General features: G+C 41.8%; 1 pseudogene; it reads left to right on the top strand.

Moving 5' to 3' along the window:
- Positions 1-485: 485 nt before the first annotated feature.
- LOC128598323 (A-kinase anchor protein 7-like) lies at positions 486-2300 on the top strand (annotated as a pseudogene).
- Positions 2301-10975: the final 8675 nt, after the last annotated feature.

The raw sequence follows: 10975 nt of genomic DNA on the forward strand, positions 1-10975 counted from the left end.
TCAGTTTTATCTCCTCTAATTCATCCTTCTCACAATTACCAGAAGGGTCTTTCCAAAACACAAATCAGACCATTTCCCAGTGTTGTTTAAAACCAGTGTGTGCGAAAACCTTGATGTACAGAACTAATGGCCAGCCTGCAGTCTCTAGTTTTCTGACTCCTGTTCCTAATACGTAAAGACAAAAAGAGCCTCTTACTTTTTTTTTTTTGTACAGACAGAGTCTCACTGTACCGCCCTCAGTAGAGTGCCGTGGCATCACACGGCTTACAGCAACCTCCAGCTCTTGGCTTACATGATTCTCTTGCCTCAGCCTCCAGAGTAGCTGGGACTACAGGCGCCTGCCACAACGCCCGGCTAAGGAGCCTCTTACTTTTATGTGGCAGTATGAGCGGTACTTAACAGTCCTGCTCCAGAGCTATGCCAAATCTCTGGCTCTCAGGCTTAATCCAGCCCATAGAAACTCCAGTTGTCTCGCATTAGACAGAATGATGCACCTGGCTTCCTATATAGAAGACAGAACAATGATTCAACAAATGAGAAGAATTCACACAGGAGGAATTAATTCCAATGGATATGAAAATGTGTCAAAGGAAGAGAAAATATTAGGGGAATTTGAAGCCAATACTGTGGATCCTCTGGTAGACCTGCCATTTGCTACTATAGATATTAAAGATGATTGTGAAATCACTGATCTATCTCAAATAAATTTGAAGAGAAGTGAAGAAAATGAAGAAATCAAGAGTGATCAAATAAAGAAAAAAAGGCAAAAAGATTATCAACCCAACTATTTCCTTTCCATTCCAATCACCAACAAAGAGATTACAGGAGGAATTAAGATCCTGAAAAATGCAATAATACAACAAGATCAGCAACTGGCTAAAGCAATGGCTGGTGATGGTTCCTTTCATATTACCCTGCTAGTGATGCGATTGTTAAATGAAGATGAAGTAAACATTGGTATTGATGCTCTTTTGGAATTAAAACCATTCATAGAAGAAATCCTTCAAGGAAAACAATGATTTTGCCCTTTCGAGGGATTGGCACTTTTGGAAATCAAGTTGGATTTGTGAAACTGGCAGGAGATCCCATAAACCTACTTTTGGAGATAGCAGAGATTGCAAAAAGGACATTTCAAGAAAAAGGCATCCTGGGAGAAGAAAGCAGAAGTTTTAAACCTCATCTGACCTTCATGAAATTGTCCAAAGCACCATGGCTCCATAGGAATGGAGTGAAAAAAAATAAACCCTGAATTATATGAAAAATTTGTCAGTCACAGATTTGGAGAAGTGTTATATCGGATAGATCTGTGCTCCATGCAGAAGAAAAAAATGAAGTAATGGTTATTATCACTGTGAGTCTTCAATTATAATTGGCAAGAAACCTATTGGAATTCAAGACTTAATTGATGAAGCTTTGCGTCAAGAAAGGATGAATCTGAAGTCCAAGGTGAAACAGATAAGGGAACTTTTATTAAAGCCCGAGACTCAGGCCAAAATTAGAAAGGAGCATTTTGAAGGGAGACTCATTAACAACAGTAATCAAGCGAATGATGTTGATTTGGGTATGACTTTAACATAAGCTCTACATTGCTGTTATGGCAACATAGTTTGTGATTTTTTTTCAGCTTATTAAATAACTCTTTGGTAAATACTCCAGAAATGTTCTGATAGTGTCTGCACAATAGGAAATCAGCATTTGGTAAGGAATTAACAATTTCTTGCCAAAGAAACTGATTCTGCCCTTTTATTTTTTGAGCTACACTTGTGTTTTAGAATGTCTGTTTCTGTAATATTCGTAGTTATTTTATAGAAAAGACTTCTTAATTAGCTGTTGTGAGATGTTTCTTGGGTCCTTACAGATAAAAATTATAGACTGTGAAAAAACAATTTACAGATAAAAACAAAAAAGCCAACAACAGTATTTTAAGGGTCACTAGCCTCCAGTTAACATGATTATTATTAAATCAAAAGAAGCATTGTCCAGGACTGTCTACATCTAGTGTTACTTTCAAGGAGAATTTGAATGTTTATTGAATATTAGTACTTGAATGAAAATTTATAAATGTAATTATTGCAATCACTGGTTAAGAATGTTTTCTAATATCTGTATATTATTTTTCACAGATCAAAACGTAGTTTGCTTTTTCATTTCTTAATGAATAAATGTTTGGGATTTTTATTTTCTACTTTTTTGAAGATAAGCTCCAGGTTTTATCATATCCCTTATAATCTGAATTTGTTTGCACTGGTTTATTTTTAAAGAGCACTCTTGAACAATTTCCCCAAATACGATGATTATTGTTAACAGCTTTCTTTGTACGTTGTAAAATTGCTGCTACCAATAAATCATGATGGAGGGGGAGATCAAATATGTAATCATTTCTCCAATACATATTGGAGATCAAATATGTAATCATTCCAAATATAAAATCCAGTTTCCTCATGGATTTTAGCTATTTTTTCACTGGGTAAATTATACTACATTTATTTATAAATGAGTTTATGCATTTTCATGCCTCTTAATAAATGCATTGTTCTCCCTTAAAAAACAAACAAACAAAAAAACAGTGTGTGCGGGCGGTGCCTGTGGCTCAAAGGGGTAGGGCACCTGCCCCATATGCCGGAGGTGGTGGGTTCAAGCCCAGTCCCGGCCAAAAACTGCAAAAAAAAAAAAGTCTGTGCTTCCCTTCACCTGGAGGCCTGCAGCCAAGCTCATCAGTAAGGCCTCCATGAGCCAGCACTGCCTGCCTCATCTCACACTTCACCCCACACCTCATGCCTTGGCAAAAACAAAGCACTGGTGCCCTTTAGACCAGACTGCTTTCGACAACCTGCTTTCACACAGCTTGTGCTGAAGGTCGGACTTGGCCGCCAGCCGTCTCAGGGTTTTCCTGCCGGCTCTGCCTCTTCCTAGCACCATTACTATGTGTGAGGAATCTTGTGTTGCTCTCTGAGCCTCGGTTTGTGGAGTGGGATGATCTGCTTCATAGGACTGTTGTAGGAACTGAATAGCGAATGTATTAATACAGGCTAGACAATTAAGTTTGTCAACTTGTTCTAGAAAAAGTGTTGTAGACCTCATTGCTGCATAGCACTACAGTCACCTTCGAAGTACCCCCCTTGGAAAGCTCTGCACACACGCCAGCACCCTTTAAAGCAATTTTGGAACTCTTTTTCTGGAATGGCCATCAGAGCTGTCATCATACAAGGTCTGACAATTAAGTTTATGAACTCATCCTAGAAAAAGTGATTTGTGTTGTATTCAAATTACTGTTTCAGACTATGAGCAGGCACTGAAGGCAGGCACTACCTTGTCACAGCCATTCCCAGATCCCCCGTGTCTAGCACCACGCCTAGCACCACGTGAGTATTCTGTTTGTGTTTGTATGCTAGTGGACCAGGAAGACCAGTGAGGCTACAAGGAACAGGCACGTGCTCTGCCACACAGAAGGGATAGTAGCCACATCCAGGAGTCCAGGCAAGGAGACAGAGCCACAGTCAGGCACCGCGGTATGTGTCTGCTCCCTCTGGGAAGGGAGTCCCCTTGGGTTCATCCTGAATACAGTTAGGAAGAGGGGCGGGAAGTAGTATAATTTCTCACAACAGAGACATGTTATTGTTAAAAAAAAAAAAAGAAAGAAAGAAACACCTGGAAAATCAAAGCAAAGCTTTCTGTTCTCAATTAATATTTCCTTTTTATCACTTGAAATATTGTGAAAAGGACACATTCTTTTTTGGAAAGTTCTATGTTGTTGACCACAGGTCATCTCATTCATGTGTCCGGCATTATGGTTTTGTGGTTCCAAATTTTGACATTGAAGAAACAAAACGAGTTCTGAGATGGCCCATGGACCTTCACAGGCGTTCCTGGCTTAGCCCTGACCACACAGAACACATCAACATGCTGAGAAAAGAAATATGAAATCAGCGGAGTCAAGGCATCCTTCTGCTCATGGGTCACAAAATGTATATGAATCTTTCTGGGCAGGGTGGGTTTGGGCGTCTTGTGACCAACAAAAAACACAAATCAGAGGGACGGAAGGGCAGGAAGTTCCGGAAGCTGGTTCGTGGTTATTGTTACTAAGGAAACCGACTCTTTAGTATTCTCATCTTCCGCAGACGGCCACGCGGCACCTCTGAGGCTGAGGCGGCATCACAGAAAGGCACAAGGTGGAGGGGATAAAAACAGCCAAAGAGGTAAACATAGACTGTTTAAAAATATGTCAGTCATTTAGCCATCAACTGCGGTTTCTAGTGGCTTTAAAATTGAGATCATTGCCAGCATCGAGTAATTTAAACAGTGATCGGGAGGTGGCTTCTCAGGGCATTTGTATAATCATATTCACACGCTGGGAAGAAAAGCCTCTCTGGGGGGGACAAAGACTCTTGAAATTTGGTTCCATTTTGAGAAAATCATTATTGCATGAAAAGGGCCTCTGAAAAGGGCCTCTCTCTATTCCCAAAAGCCTTTTCCTTTGTATGTAAAGATGGAGGTGGCAATGCATCATTAATGACCTCACAGGTGTCACTTTCCCTTGCAGAGAATAGGAGCATTTGCCATATTTGCTGGCTATCAATCCAAAGATGTAAAAGAGGCCAATCTCCGAGAAGTCAGGATCCCACCAGGACACCTATAATCCCACCGGCCAGCCTGTGGGTGGTCATCAGTTAATGGGTGGCAAAGGCCTTCAGAATGTGAAAGAGCAGACTTGGGGCTACGGGAATCCTGTGCTGCTGACCACAGGCTGAGTGAAAGAGGAGAGCCGGAAGGACCAAGGAAAGAGAATCCACTCCTTGCCCCATTTGCCCCCCAGTGATCAAAATAAAGCTCAGTGAGTTTGACAGTTGAGACTGTGGCTGAGTAGGGATTCTCCTAGTGAGACCCTGGACAGGGGATAGCTCAGAACTCTTTCTTTTCTAGAGAAATTATCTAAACTGGAACATTTCTTTAGTGAAAAATAGAGTGTCCTGGCCTTTCACTGTCATCTGCATGGCCTGGAGAAAATCGCTGGGGGTACAAATATCCACTGAACTATCCAGATCACCACCCACGTCCCGGTGTGCTGCCCCGTCACTGACAGCTTTTCCAAACACGTTCAGTCAGCAGTAATCGAGCACCAACAACATTCAAAGCTCTCTGCATGATGAAAAAATGAGAATGATACACGCTCTGAACTCAAAGAGCCCACAAACTAGTAGATGCTAAACAGAACACAAAATCTAAATCTTAGTGGATCACGAGCTTCTTGAACATTCTCTAAAATTCTTAATGTGACATGACTTTCCCTGGCCCCTGCCCAGCTTCGTCAGCCTGGACCTCTGTTCTCTCAACACTGGTTTCTTCCAATTCACCCGCTCCTTCTCTTCACACATCCTTCAGATCTCAGTTTAAAAGTCCCTTCCTAAAAGAAGCTCTTCCTAGTTCCCCAGGACAGCCGCCCACACCCCCCCCCAACTGTACTTTCCCATTGTACCCTCTTTTTTTCCTTTTGTTGCAGGAATTGTATTATAGTTTGGTTATGTGTTTAGGAAACTGTGTGATACTGTCTTCCTCATTAAACTCCATGTTTCATAGAAACAGAAGCAGAGACAGATTTCACTCGTCACTGAGTCCTCAGTGTCCAGAATAGGTCCTGGTGCATAGCTGGTTCTTGGCAAATGTTTCTTAAATAAATGAACAAATAATGACGTACTTTAGAAAGTAAGAGAAACAAGATCCTGAAGCGGAGGCCACTGCACACTGTTTGCAGGGTACTGGTTTCTCTCTCAAACATTTGCTGTGCACACAACGCCTTACACAGAGAATGCTACAAAATGAACAAATGTGAACTGGGCAAACTCATCTCTCATTCATTTTTTGTTTGCTTACATGATTATACTTTACAGGAATGTCCAGAAATCCATTTTTCTGTGTGTGTCACAAATCTTGTGAAAAGATAAACAAGTGCCCGTCAAAAACCTGGGATGTGAGTGAGAGATGCCTCATCACTGTTTCCAGATTCTGTGTGCATGTAGAGTAGAAAGCACAGTTTAGAACTGTGCAGAGAGGACAGTGAAATAGATTATTTGTTGCAGTCACATTCCTTGAGGGTACACAGCAAAGCTGCTGATGTGAGAGACTGAGAACAGGCCAGAGGTTCAGGCTGGTGGGAGCCCTGGATCCCTGGATCCCAGGCTGGGGGTGGTGGTGGTGCCAACAGGAAGGGCCCTGGGGTCTGGTATAGAGTGGATTTCAACGCAGGAGAAACCAGTGCAGGGCATGCCACAGGAGAAGGCTTCTAAAGAGTCCCTCAGCTCGCAGACATAATGGTGCAAGATTTGGAGGAGGCCAAATGGGAGGCAGGAAGAATCACTGGAAGCTGTTTAGGTAGAAATGTTGAGATTTGAGACTCACAAAAGCAGCAGAAATACTGATATTCATAGAGCTGAATAAACTCTGAGAATTATCCTTATGGTGCTCTGAGTATTCTGTGAGATACAGGTGTTTTGATTTAATTGGTTTAATCTCTAGAAAGCCTCAATTATCTGGCTGCACAAAGGATTCAGCATGCCAGGTTCCTCTTTGTGCTACGCTTCTTCCTTAAAACTCCACTTTGGACATGTTTAAATTCAAGTGGAGTTCTTTTGCTGTTAGAAGAAGTTGCTTGTTTTAGCATTCATGTTCATAGAGGAAGAGATTTTTTTAATCAAAGATTATGGAATTCCACCTCCCTTTCTAAATCTAGATCTTTCTCAGGTCCACATGTCTCTTGAAATGCCGGGTCTCTATACTGACTCTCAATGTTCTCAACACAATCCTTAAATGGACTGCCTCACATTTCCTCTGTTCTCTCTCCTCAGACAGACACAGGCTAATTTTGCTTCCCCTGGGCACTCAAGACAGACATTAACATCCCAGGTCCCAGGCATCTTCTTCAGAGACGTGACCTCACTCTGTAACCCTACCCCTGACAGGCCTTGCAGTGAAAGCCATTAATAATCGTAGAAGATCTGCAGATTTGGATTTGTAAAATCAACCACAAAAGTATTTTCGGGTAGAAAGGACTAATTTATAGGTAGATCTGAAGATGTGTTAATGTTCTATCTAGAGAAGATCAACCAACATTGACCAAAAATGGTCACATAATAGGAAAATGGGACATTAGGACAACTGAGCAAAAGGCCAGATTCTGTTTAAGTGTGTGGTCACAGATTCAAATAAGTTCTTTGAGAATTTATGATCAAAAACAGGGCTTGGTCATTCATATCCCCCTTGCTATGATAAAGCAATCTGTTAGTCTGGCCACTGTATGGTCATGAATAAACTTTTTGGATAGAGGGTGGCTGGTGGTTGGAACAATATCATCTATTATCCTATCCTGGAGGCTGAGCAGAAAGGAAGTTGTGAAGTGGTTAATTGGTGACTTTCATTTAAGTATTAGCTTTCTCTGGCTGCTGTCATCCCCAGGATGTTAGCCAGCAAAATTCCCCCAACACAATGAAGCATCTTTGCTTCCTGAAGGTGAGTCCAGAACACCTCTGTGGGAGCATTCTGTCTAACGCCCCACTAACTGCACACAGCAGCAACACTGAGAATCCTCAGAGAACAGCAACGGAGATCTGTGTTGCCATCTGTCTCTAGAAGATTTAAATGTTTATGTCACTAGCTGTAGGGTTTGGGCAGCAATATTGTTGATACTCAGGAAGAAAAGATATGGTTAAAATTAAGAGACTTAGCTGGGCATGGTGGCTCATGTCTGTAATCTTAGCACTTTGGGAGGCTGCGGCAGGAAGATGGCTTGAGGCCAGGAGTTTGAAACCAGCCCATGCAAGAATGAGATCCTGTCTCTCCAAAAATAGAAAAATTAGCAGGGCATGGTGCTGCCAGCTATTTGGGAGGCTGAGGTAGGAGGATTGCTTGAGCTCAGGAGTTTAAGTTTGCAATGAGATATCATGACACCACTGCACTCTACACTCTAGCCCTGGCGGCAACAGAGAGAGACTCTGTCTTTAAAAAATAAGTAAAAAATAAAAGACTAAAAGCTGGAAGTGGCTGGAAGTTGATCAGATCCAGATTTAACATAACACTTTGTCATCATAGTCTGTGCTCTCCCTTGCCCACCCCTGCTGACTCCCCCTACCCCTCCAGTCTATACCAAGCAAATGATCTCTGAAGTTCCCTTTCGCTGAGTCTCTGTCACAACTTCACAAACTCCAAACAACACTCGTCAACAGTGGGGAAGAGAAAGTGAACAAGGTGTCATTGCAGGAGTCCCCAGGAACAACAGATAGACTCTCGGCATTCAGAACAACTAGGACATCATGAAAATATCCCCCTCACAGCTCCCTCCAAAGGCTTTGTGTATTGCAATCATTTCCCTACTGATCCAAAAAATAGTACCTTTGTATTACTCAAAGATCTTTCACATTTTCTGCACAATTTGTTTTAATATAAATTATTCACAGAACCAAAATGTATACAAAATCTCTACTTTTTTCCTCTCAAGTAACTCATGCTCCCTAAGGATGTGAACAATGGGATTGTGTTTGAACATAAGTCTTAAGCTTTAGAAATAAATTGCATGTGACTCAATTATTTTTGAAAATAAATAAAGCCTGGAGAAATGAGGGGGTGGCAGACAGAGAATGGTTTAAAGCGGAAAAGAATAAACAGTGCATTTTTATGAATGGCGAGACACAGACTAAATACAGAAAAAAGGAGACACATGTTGTATGAAGGTTGAATATCTCACTTCCTGTGCCACCCATAGCCATATACATATTTTCGATTGTTAACCTGAAAATAAAAATCCCTATACCGCTAGGTCTTTTTTGTTTGCTTTTTTTTACATTTGGAAAATTGCACTCTCCTAGCTATGGCCACGAAACTTACATTCCACAGAATCAAAATCCTGTAGAAAAGAAACTGTGTGGCTTTGGATGAGATGGGGTTGAAAACTTGATTGCATGTCCCAAAAGGTATTATTTTAGCTCCCTGTGAAACATTTAAAGCTAGATGATTGCTTATTTAATTCTTTGGCACAGCAGGGTTTTTAAAAATTAGTATTAGAAAGCTCCTTACCTGGGCTAAGTCAAATCCAAGCATTAGCAAGTCTTAGAGTCTAGAGACAGAGAGCTGCTAGTCAGCCCCTTGACGCAGATTACATCTCCTCTGGGATGGTGGCTGCCGGCTTCAGGAAGTGAGAAGCTTATGAGAGACAGAGAGCCACACTCCTCTGTATAACATGTGGTTTCCTGAGAGGCAGGCAGGACTCCAGGCAGTTATCACCTCTGGATTCAACAGCAGTAGAGTAGACAAAGGTTTCTCACGTAGTTATGGGGGATAAGATTCAGCTGTGGATAAATTGACACTTGGGAGACCTAACTCCCAGAATTCCAAGAAAATCAGAGTCTGCTGGGATTTTCTCCCCAGTCCACCAAACTCTTCCTGATGAGCAAGCAAACACATCTGAGGAAGGGGTCTCTCTGTTGTTGAACCCCAGAGCCATGAAAGTTTTTAACACATCTGCACATTCTTTTTAACACTTCTTGAGACACTTCCCTTGAAGGGGTGTGGTCTATTCCCCTCCATTTATGTTGGGCTGGCTTTAGTGACTTGTTCTAATTAAGTGAAGTAGCAGGAGTGACTCTGTGTGAGCTTCTGGGCTAGTTCACAAAAGACCATGGAACTCGTACCTGGCTCTTTCTTGAGGGATCCTCCTTTGGAACATGGAAACCACGGGTTAGAGACAGCACAGACTAATAGCACAATACCTAAGGAGACATAGCAGTTCCAGCCCCAGCTGTTCAAATCTTCCCAGCACAGGTACCAGATATGGGCAGGAAGGAGCCTTTGAGTTCATCTCTAAACCCAGAAACCGCAAAGATTTGCCGGACCACCCAGACAAGTTGATCCAGAATACTGAGTCCACAAAACAAAAGATTTTTTTTAAAGGTTGTTTCTTTTTCTTTCTTCACCAATTTTGAGGGTGATCTCTTTCACAATAGATAACTGAAAAAAAAAATTGTTACCTAAAACTGAGGTATTGCTGTTATAAGACTTTAAATGTGGCAACGTGGGGCCTGGGTGGAGGGTGCAGAAGAGTTTTGAAAACAGGCTGGCAGTGAGAGATTTTTTTTTTTTTTTTTGGTAGAGACAGAGTCTCACTTTACTGCCTTCAGTAGAGTGCCATGATGTCACAGGACTCACAGCAACCTCTAGCTCTTGGACTTCAGCGATTCTCCTGCCTCAGCCTCCCGAGCAGCTGGGACTACAGGCGCCCGCCACAACACCGGGCTATTTTTTGGTTGCAGTTCAGCCGGGGCTGGGTTTGAACCCGCCACCCTCGGTATATGGGGCCGGCGCCCTACTCACAAAAAAGCAAAATGTATCAGAAGCTGGAGGAAAGGAGACCCTGGTTATGAAATAGTAGAAAGTCTAGCAATATTGTCATCTGTGGTAATATAGAAAATAGAAAATGTATCTAACAAGCTCATCACCTAGTAAGGACATTTCCAGGCAGAGTTATGAAAGGGGCTGCCTGGTTCCCCTCTCTGCCCATTGTAAAATATGAGAGCAGAAAGCGGAACTAAACGGGGAAAAGGTTAAATATAAAAAAGACAAGCCTTCTGGGGTTTAAAAAAAAAAATACACCTATTTCTCAGTTTTATCCTCTCCAGCTAGCAAATGAGGCTAAAATTACAAGGTCATTTCCATTAAAACTGAAGGCAACAGTGTAACTCTGGAATCCTTTGTTGAGACCTCAGACAGCTTTAAGTACCTCATAGTTCTTTTCAAACAGTTAAAACTCCCTCTAAAGATCTTAAGGACATCGCTCTCAGATGTCTCCATTAAACAAAAATGTTTTTGAGAAACTTAAGGGCACAGTCCCCAAGTGGCCATCGAGAGAGACTAAAGTAGGAAAAAAGCATATCTTATGGAGATTTTTGGATGTGGTGTTTCTCTAACAGAGTGAATTCCAATATGATTTATAGGA

This window comes from Nycticebus coucang, chromosome 11, assembly GCF_027406575.1.
Source record: "Nycticebus coucang isolate mNycCou1 chromosome 11, mNycCou1.pri, whole genome shotgun sequence".
Taxonomy (NCBI): Eukaryota; Metazoa; Chordata; class Mammalia; order Primates; family Lorisidae; genus Nycticebus; species Nycticebus coucang.